This window comes from Brienomyrus brachyistius, chromosome 17, assembly GCF_023856365.1.
Source record: "Brienomyrus brachyistius isolate T26 chromosome 17, BBRACH_0.4, whole genome shotgun sequence".
Lineage (NCBI taxonomy): Eukaryota > Metazoa > Chordata > Actinopteri > Osteoglossiformes > Mormyridae > Brienomyrus > Brienomyrus brachyistius.
This window is the reverse complement of record NC_064549.1, coordinates 6,013,545-6,023,885: the sequence shown is the minus strand read 5'-3', so window position 1 is coordinate 6,023,885 and position 10,341 is coordinate 6,013,545.

Sequence of the window (10,341 nt, the reverse complement as noted above, 5' to 3'; positions counted from 1 at the left end):
GGCTAATTAAAATGAACTGAACAGACATAAACAGATGTAAAATATACATATTTTACATATTACATACAAGGACCACTGGTTTCTTGCACACTTTATTTATATGCATCTTTTTCTCCAGTTTTTCTGTCATATTATGCAAGACCCACTCTCTCACGGAAGACAAAGGGATGTTAAGGGGAGATCACTTTGCAGTGCCGCTCTCAGGCCTGATCGAGAAGGGACATGATGTCTGCCTGATGCAACTCTCAGCAGAGCAGGGTGGGTAATATACTTGCGTTTTATATTACAAAAGTAAAGCAGATCAATAGTCTCCATTCTTACTTCAGGCGAGGTTACAGCGTGTGCGTATGAAAGTAATGGCCGCCAACACAAAGTCATAACAAGGAACGGCCCGATCCTATCTTCATTTTGTCTTGGCGTGCGTTGGGTGTGCCCTTCCATGACTACAGGCGACGGTTTCTCCCCCAGCGCAACTACAGAGTCATCTGGTTCAGTGGCCCTTACCCTTAAATTGCTCCAGCGATTGTCTGACCCTGCTTCCTCAGAAAACAATGTGCGACGCTTTGGATAAAAGCATTTGCTAGATGGATCAGATGTAATTGTAAAATGCAAATGGCCAGCGGGTTCAGCGCATCTGAAATATCATTCGTTGTAGTGCCAACATATCTGCAGAGGAAACGTTCCGAGACCGACCGCTGAAATGCGAAACTGCGGATAGTAGCTTCTTTGTCATGTATATACAAACCTGTGATCAAGTTTCATTTATAAATTACACACAAAAATACATCCACAAAAATAACTAATAACAAAATAAAACTTTTATAACAATGGGGTCTCTCTGAATGAATGGTATTCTGATGTCGGAAAGGTTGCTCCGAATTGCACGGAATGTAAAAATTGTGATCCATTTATTTTTTTTAATTTTCCACTTAATATTTTCAGGCTGTGATAAATCGAGGGTAACAGGAGCTGCAGTTACCGAATCTGCAGACATGCGAGTTCCACGATATCTGCAGGGCTACGTTTTTAGCACACGCAGACGCAGGCATAGATGGATGGATTTCAATTTGGGAATAAGTTGACGTTCAATATTGGAAATCACAACAGCTCCCTGCAGGGTCACCCATACAGTTACTCAATTTGACACTGCAACAACATATAAAATAAAGTAAAAGTCAGTCTTCCTATCCTGCAGACATGAGACCTGTGAGCTTAACATATTTCAGCTCTCCCAGCAGCCATCCCATAGAAACAGAGACCAGCCCTGAGTTGCACTCTACCTGAGTTTCTTGCAGCTGTACAGTTGGTGGATTTTTTCCATGGTTGAGTCAACAGTCTTGTGGGAAGAAGTGCTGGGTTCAGTCAGGTCAGCAGTGGCTAAAAGCTCTCCCCCTAAGGCCCCCTGCAGGTGGAAAGAGGAAAGGCATCATTCAGACACGGTAACAGCATTCAGGACATTTTAGTCTTCAACATACCATTAGGCACCTAAGAAAGCCTGGTCACACGTACCCTCAGAAAGGCATCACGGGAAATGAAAGAGAGAGAGGTGATAGAGCTTTTTCTGCAGTGTGAGACCCTCAAACTGACAAGCTCTATGTTCTCATGGCTGCCATATAAAAACTACGATTTAACAATTAAAGGTGCCACAGAATGCATTTTTTCTTAAATCGTTCCCTGCTGTCTACTCAGAAGGCATGTAAACTTGATTTGGTTGAATAACGTCTAGAAGTGGTTTTACAAGCCTATTGACAACCGACAATTTGGCCCTAGAATGAAATGTTTTCCCTCTCTTGGTGGACTCATTAATATGTTCATAAGCTTCATTAGCTCTGCTCTGATTGGCTATTTTACAGGAAGGCACTGCAATGGCTCACGCAGAAGCAACATAGATCACTACCGGTGAGGTGAGACATGGAGCATTTAAGCATCCAACCATATGCGTCTGACCTGTATCAGAGGAGGAATCGGAGTTTGAGGAACAGCCAGTTGCTTGCAGATCGCAAATGAATGCTTTTGTGTGGAAAGTTGTGTCATTTAATGTTACTTGGAACAATTTTCTGCATGCAACTGTAATAGTCCCGCTTCAGACTAGACACATTAGCATCGTCCTAACTTTGTTTTCAGTATTGTAACTGAAAATATTTTTCATGTCACACAACAAATGATTTTACGATACAAGCTTCGTCATGCAAGCATTATCAAGACCTCCAAACAGCAAGAGCTGAGCAGCTTATAAATGTGTCTAATGAATTTGGAATTCTGCTTTCAAGCTTCCATTTAAAAAAGAGCTATATTTGTTTATCTAACCAAAATCAGGCCATGGGATGTTCAGCACAGAAGCCTCTTCAATGTCAGCATCACAGACCTCGTAACGTTGACTACTCCCCTGCCAAACTGGGCTACGTTTTCTCAAAAGCATAGTTGCTAGCAATGTCAGCGACATCCCCATCACAGCCTCGAAAGGCACGCTTACAGTTTACATGCTGTGCAGCCTGCCGCTTCTGCAGTTGTCCTCGGCTTCATCCCTCGCAATACCTGGACAACTGCTGAAGTCCTAATGTGCGTGTCAGTAAGCTTGAAAGTGCCTTGGAATACTGTATGTTAAGTTTGTGGGCGTGGTTAAGACTGGAATTTTTGAAACGGTCAATTTCACCTCCTTTTCCATATTCAGGAATTATATTTGAGAAAGAGGGAATATCAGTGTTTGAGAACAAAGTAGCTTTTTTATCAGCAATGCTGAGTAAAGTCAGATTTTCTTTCTATGGCATCTTTAATGTCAATAAAAGATTATTCTTCAGTATGTGTGAGGTAAATATTATCAAGTATATTTTAAGTAAATGTATTCACACATCCCTGAGTAAATGCACATTTCTTGTGAACATGCATAGCCATCTGCCTGCATGCCATAAGGATCGCCAACCAGTGTCGTCACTCAGGAGATCAGCCTGCACACACTGTCCCCAAATCGATGGTGTTAGTGTCATTATATCCCGATCACTCTGGGTGGTGGCAGGATGCCGGTTTCCCATACTGACAGACACAGTGCCCCCCCCAACAGGGGAAGCTGCAGTCCCTGCACGCAGCAGGGCCGCTTTTAATGCGCCGCTTCAGAGATGCTAGTGACTTCTCAGGCGTGAACATGACTGTGACCCCCAGGGACACTTCAAGTCATATCCCATTTGTGCCGGAGATATTTCCGCGCGGGTAAACAAATGCGCCGGCGGTAAGAGGCAGAGCGCCGGACGAGGGAAGCGCATCAGTAAGCGGCACGCAGTCACGCGCGATCACGCTCACGTCTGACACGCGTCACAGGGGAGGGAGCCGGAGCTCAGATTTTCGGCTGATTGTGCTGTGATGGGGCCTTTTAGAAGGACCTGGTTCTGCTCCTGGCCCCGGAATGAGGAAATCTCAAGGGCACCGGCACCCCCCCCCCACCACCACCCAGCCCACCAATCGTTGTAAAGGACTACAAATGATTTTCCTGCTTGGATCATGAAAACATTCTAATATGTATATACAAATTGGTGCTACTGTAAAAAAAAAATAATCGCAGTGTTCTGTTATTAATCACGATTAATTGCACCAATAATGTAGAATTAACACAAAGGAGAGTATACAGATCACTGTCACAAACTCATTATCATAAACATTTTCTCTAATTTATACAACTGGTTTGAAAACAGTCTCAAATTATACAACTTCATTGTATAAACGTCAATGTCAATGTCGGCCTATGGGGTAGGTAATCAGTTTTGTTATGTTACCATTTATTTCTGCATTTTATAAAAGAATTTCAACAAATCCAGGGCAAGAGTAACTGAGATGAAGTAAAAAATGAAAAAATGAAACTAAGCAAACATACATATTGTCATTAAAATGGATTATTTATTGATGGATTGTATTTAAAATCAGGAAATCAACAAATCTTAATATACCTAAAAAGTTAACGTTAATTTCTCTGCACATAAACATTTTTTTTTTTTTTAAATTCTCAAGTTTCTGTCAATAACAGATATTTCAACATTTGTTCAATGGATTAACTTAATCTGTAAATCACAAATTTATTTCCAACATAATTACAACTTGCACACCAAAGTACACACCAAAAAAGTGGTCCCCACGTTAAAATGACTGAATAGTCCCTACGATGTAATATATACAACGTAGATCGCTCTCTCCCTTTCACACACACACCCAGAGTACATGGTCATTAAGGTAACATCCATCCATCATCCAGGTCAGGTTTGCAGGGGCCCCATCGTCTCTCATGCAAAGCAGGAGACATCCTGGATGGATGGCATGCAGACACAACCATACACTACAGCCAATTGAGAGACACCAATCAGTGTAGCAGCATGTCTCTGGGCTGTGGAGGACAGGCTCGCTAAGCCACCACACCGGCCCACTAACACTCCCAATTCCTTAAGAGGCACTCCTGCCAGTAAACGTGTGAAACAGAACATTTGATGTTTTTACCACTTTGGAGAGGAAGTAAACCTGGGCAAAGGTGGGCATCCCACAAGGCACAGGGCGCGTTAAACGTGCGTTTTTAGAGGCTGTCCAGATGCTAGCAAGTTGTGAACCAAAGTTTGAGTTGGTCTCTCACAATACAGCTGGGGTCTATTGAAACAGATCGACTGTGTTGTATGTATGAATGCTCAGTTTAGACATATTCACAAGAAGAAATGTTAGTTAAAATACAAATCCTGTTGGTATGCAAGAATGTGGGCATTGTTTCAATTCCTTCTTTCTGAATTTGGCCTAGAACCAGCCTTGACATCATACTCAGACACTCAGCATCTTCACACTCAACGTGGCCATGGACGGAAGTCAAAGGAGTCATCCAGGAAGTGCTGTAATGTACAAACACACCCTCTCCTCATCAGGGAGACCCGCTCGCTTAAGCTCGAGACTCCCTGAAGAAAAAAACAGAGCGGATGGACACCACAGCCGGTTGGAGTTTGCAGCAAAACAGGACGAGCAGAGAGTCACAGTCACGCTTAAATGTCACGCGGACTTCCGCTTTCAAAGGCATCGGTGGGATTAACATGCCTTTCAATCTCGAGGGAGTGAGGCTCCGGAGCCCAGGCGACAACCATCAAGAAAAGGTGACAGACACCATCTGCACTGATCCGTACACCTTCTTGCTCCTTGCAGAGCCTGGGTATCTCCTGGGTGGATTCAGCAGAAGTTACGCTTTTTTGAAGGATTGATCCTCACAAGGGGAGAGGCCGGTTACGACTTAATTAAAAATGTAATGACATCACCTAGGCCAGAAGTGGAACCGTTGTGTACGGTCATGTAGCATTTATAAGGTCACCAAAGCTGAGGCAAAGGAAATGCTGTTTGCTGTCAGTATTATCATAGGCTGCTTGTGGATAAGTCCCGATTCCAAACGTTGCAGCTCAGTGAATTTCATTTCTAACCAGGCCAACTGCACATATTATATGTATGTGAGCTCTGACAAGGCAGCCGGCTAATACAACTTAAATTATGACTTTAGAAAAGGCGTAATTAAGGGTTCATTTGTCAGAGAGAACAAGGAGCCCACGCTTACCTGCTAAATGTGTTCACGCTGATGAAAATATCATGAACCAGCACATGCTGTGGGATATTTATAAAAGCGCAAGTGTGTCCGCGAAGGTCAGAGGGTAATTAACGACGAAGACGGCCGGGTGTGAGATCGACGCCCCTCTCAGGGCGGGACCCGCTGTTAAATTCACATTAACGCTCATATTTGAAAGGAGCGTAATTGAATTTGGAACCGTGATACGGTGCTACAGTCTTATCAGTGTCCCTCCAAAGCGCGTTGCCTCGCTCCCCACAGTAATGATCCTTTAAAAGACACTTTTATGTAAGAGCCGTGAGGAGCCCTGCTGTCCTTTAAAATCTCACCGCGTGTCCGCGTAGCGGCGTCCAGCCTGCGGATCGGCCGCTCGCTCTGCGTTCGCCGAACCAGCAGCCACGCCGGGGGCAGGAACGACCCCCACAGCACCTGTGCTCTCTGTTACCTGCAGCAGTTATGTTACTGGCCACTTGGATTATATTAACTTCGATTAGATTAGATGCACTTTATTGATCCCAGGGAGAAATTCTTGAGCATGCAGCAGCAAGGTACGTCGAGCACAGATGAATATAGATTTAGTGCAAAATAGACAAATCTGTACATAGTGCAGACAAGTAAAAGTGGTGCAATCGAAAAAGTACACGGTAAACAAATAGAATCCTGATTTTTTGTTTGTTTTAATATTAATGAAATAAATAACATATATATGATCGATAATAATAAATTAGATGCTAACATGAAATTAACAGATGGCACCGGACATTATTGCAAAGATGGGATGCTTCCTGATGTGTTATGGCTGGGGGTGGCGGTGTCTTTTAATAGCTTAAATTTGAAAATGTTCGTTTTTCAAAGTTCACTTTGAAAGCGTCCAAGCTGAAATCCTGTTTAATTTGCAGTCATGGGCTGTGAGCAGCCAGGCAGCCTGTGTTGTTACTGCACCACCCTGGGAGACTCATTCTTCCTTTCCATCATTCACAATAGACACGGTTAAGGACAGAATCTGCGGTCCTCGCTGTGATAATCAATGTAGGACGTTAGGAGCTGCATTCCTGAACAGCATCAATGATGTTTCAGCACTGACCATTAAATTAGATCTGTGTTAATGAATCACCCCTCAAAGCCTCTGCCGGCCACAGACTCATTAAAAAGTCTCACTCAGAACAAGCGCACAGGTGTATGTCAGGTGCACAGGGTTAAATGCAGGAGGGGATCTGCTTTGTAATAACCTGGCTCTCATTAGCAGCCCTGGGAGCGACGGCGCGCTATCGCTGGGGGCTGCCGGATACGGGCGTCAGGGAATGAACACGCCTTCTCTAACCAGCCGATATTTTTTCTTTTCCCGTTCTTAATTTTTTTTTCTTTATCTTCACACTTTTAAACGCTCCAAACAAATGTGTGAATCGCACCGCCTTAAAAAGTACGGGGGCTGCTAGACGTGCAGTCGTGGTAATGGCCAAACTGTGTTACCAGACAGTAGACCCCCGACTCACCTACTTCATGTCCCTATCCCCCCCACTAAGTCGCACACACATATATACAGACGCATAACATACATTAGATATCTATATCTTTGCAGAGACTCTCCATTCATTTCTACTGGCATAACACAAATACCAACAATGATAATTTTAACCCTTAACTAGCCCTAACCTAGCTTAACCATAAGTAACCAAACAAAACACAAGACTTTTGACATTTTTAGTTTTTTGATTGCTTTCACAGATTTTTGTAAAATTGAGCTTCCCCTTTTGGCGACAGAAATAATATCCCTACAAGGTCAAAATAACAGGTTTTTACCGTAATGTGGTACATCTGGTCCCCACAATGTAATATATACATATCCACACACACACACCGGCATCTGCGTGCGACACACGCGTCACCACAAGCGACAGCTGGTTCCTCAAACCGCTGCTGTCCTCGTAAATCACAGGAGGCCAAATTGGCCCCAGGAGTGGGTGTGGACACCAGGGCCTCTAACAACCCCCAGTAAGCACGGCAGCGATTTATCCAGACAGAGAAGGCATATTAATAAAGTCTGCCGAGCAGTTTAAGAAGCCGTCTGTCATTCTAATGTCCAAACTGCTGTTAGGACACGGAGTATCGTTAAAGTGAGCGATGACACAGATGACATGGGAAAACACCGGCGTCCGTGGAGCAGTGAGGCACGGAAAGATGGCCGTTCATGTACAGCCTGCAGTCCAAATGAAACTATTTGGTGCTCAGTGACACTGTTCCACAGTTCGAATAAGCATTACCGTGGCTATAAAGCCTGATGTAAGTGATTTTAAGCATGGTCTGACTGTTGTTCCAAAGCATGGTCGTTTCAGCATCTTAGAAACAGCCAACCCTCTTGGAAATTTCACATGCTAGTGTCTGGGGTTTGATAATAAGAATAATAATAAAACAACATCCACTTGGCTTCAGTTATGTTACCGGAAAAAAAATCTCGTTACCTAGAGAGGTCAGGTGAGAGCGGCGAGATTCATTAATCACAATAATTCCTGCTAATAAATGCTGGCCATACTGTACAGCTCAACAACGTATGGCATGAGTTGTCACGACTTAGATTGCGGAAGCAGGAAGGTAGACGAGGAATCAGAAAACGAGGGGTTTATTAGGAATCAGTCCTACACAGGACATTGAAACACGCGACGTCAATGACAGGACAGGGGAAAAATACTCGAACACGGGCTGAAATACACAGGACCAATGGCAGGAAACAAGGAACAGCTGGTAAACAAAGGGATTCCACACGAGGTTAACAAGGGGGCGTGGCATACAGGAGGATCGGACGAGCCGGGCGTGACAGTACTTTTCATACTTTTATACACACTAATTTTATTGAGTATATATTTATGCACATATAACTATGTCTCGTTTTTTATACTTTATGTCTGTTTCATATTTCAAGTATTTACTTTTATATATGTCACGTCCGCTGCCCGAGCGGGGAAGCAAAACCGGGAGACAGGAATCAGAAAAGCGGGGTTTTATTGACGAAGCGAGGAGCAGCACTGGACAAACGTTAATGACAGACCTGGGGAAACAGATTTAAACGTGGACTTCAATACAGGACATGACATCAGAATGCACGCAGGACAGCTGGTACGTTGGGAGTACACACGAGGGGGACGAGGTGGGCGTGGCACATGAGAGGGCTGGACGGAGGAACGTGACAATATATATACATGAAATTAAATTATTACTAAGGGTGGCATGGTGGTGCAGTGGTTAGCACTGTTGCCTCACATCTCTGGGACCCAGGTTTGAGTCTCCGCCTTGGCTACCTGTGTGTGGAGTTTGCATGTTCTCCCCATGTAGCCGTGGGGTTTCCTCCAGGTACTCCGGTTTCCCCCCACAGTCCAAAAACATGCTGAGGCTACTTGGACTTGCTAAATTGCCCATAGGTGTGCATGTGAGAGTGAATGGTGTGTGAGTGTGCCCTGCGATGGGCTGGCCCCCCATCCTGGGTTGTTCCCTGCCTCGTGCCCATTGCTTCCGGGATAGGCTCCGGACCCCCCACGACCCAGTAGGATAAGCGGTTTGGAAAACGAATGGATGGATGGAAATTATTACTATATATATATAGCTTTTATGTACTCTTTTGTCTTAAAGTATATGGGTTATATATTTATATATAAAAAATGTATGGTAGCAGCAATTATTGTCTGTGTACATAGTCACTTTGAGCTGTACAGCTCCTTTACGCTCTACATCTGTATGTTCTATTCTATTACCATGAATAAAGTGTCTATCTATCCATCTATCTATCTATTGCTAACATGAAGGCCACAAAAATACAGGTCAGTCTGACAACGGTGTGCAGAATAGCGAGTCTGAGCACACAGCTCGTCAGCCCTTGGAGTCGGACTGGTTCTGTAAAGTGAACCGGGTCGTATCCAGGAATAGCTGGGTCTCCCTAATGAAGTGATTTTGGCTTCAGCGATACTGAAGTCAATAATAAACAAATCCCATGATTCCCAGCCTGCTGCTGCTAGGCAGGGACTGAGGCAGCCAGAGTGGGACAGTGACAGGGGGTTAAGGGGTGCAGGTGGGAAAGCAGCCAGCAACATGGCCTGGCCCCTGGGGGATTGGGCGGGTGGCCCCGCATGATGGATGCCCCGCAGACCTGGGCTCCTGATTGGGCCCATGAATCAAAATAATAAGAAAGAGGGGGGGCAACTGGAGACGCCCAGCGTCACAGGACTATCCTGCAGGCTGAAGCCGATCTATTGCCAGCAGATCACAGCCCATCACCGTTGTCCTCGGTGCACCTTCACACTGAAGCTGATGTCACCCGCCTCCCATAAGCTGCCCGAGCGTCACATGCACACGTGGGGCTGACACTGTGACTTCTCTCTGATCTCAGTTCCCAGGCGTATGCTTGTACCTGCAGCACCTGCGCATTGATGGCTGCTTTCCTTTAACGTGCTACGGTAATTTTCGCAGTAACATGGGTTTGAGCCGTCAGACTGCACTCTGTCTGCTGTGAGATTCAAAACAGAGCTTGGGGTGCGAATTAAGGTAAAGCAAAGAGAAAGTCATTTTTGTTGAATAAACAGGAATTACTAAAAGGATGGAGGACTGCTCCTAAACTAGCTGAAGGTACTGATTACTTGGGGTGCTCTGTGCTTCTGCGGGCTAGGACTGCTTAGGATCAGGAGGTTGCTGGTTCCAATCCCATGGTCAGCAGGGTGATGCCACCGTTGACCCCTTGAGTAAGACTCTGGACGCTGGCTGTCCCTGCACTGTGACCCCTGAACTTGATC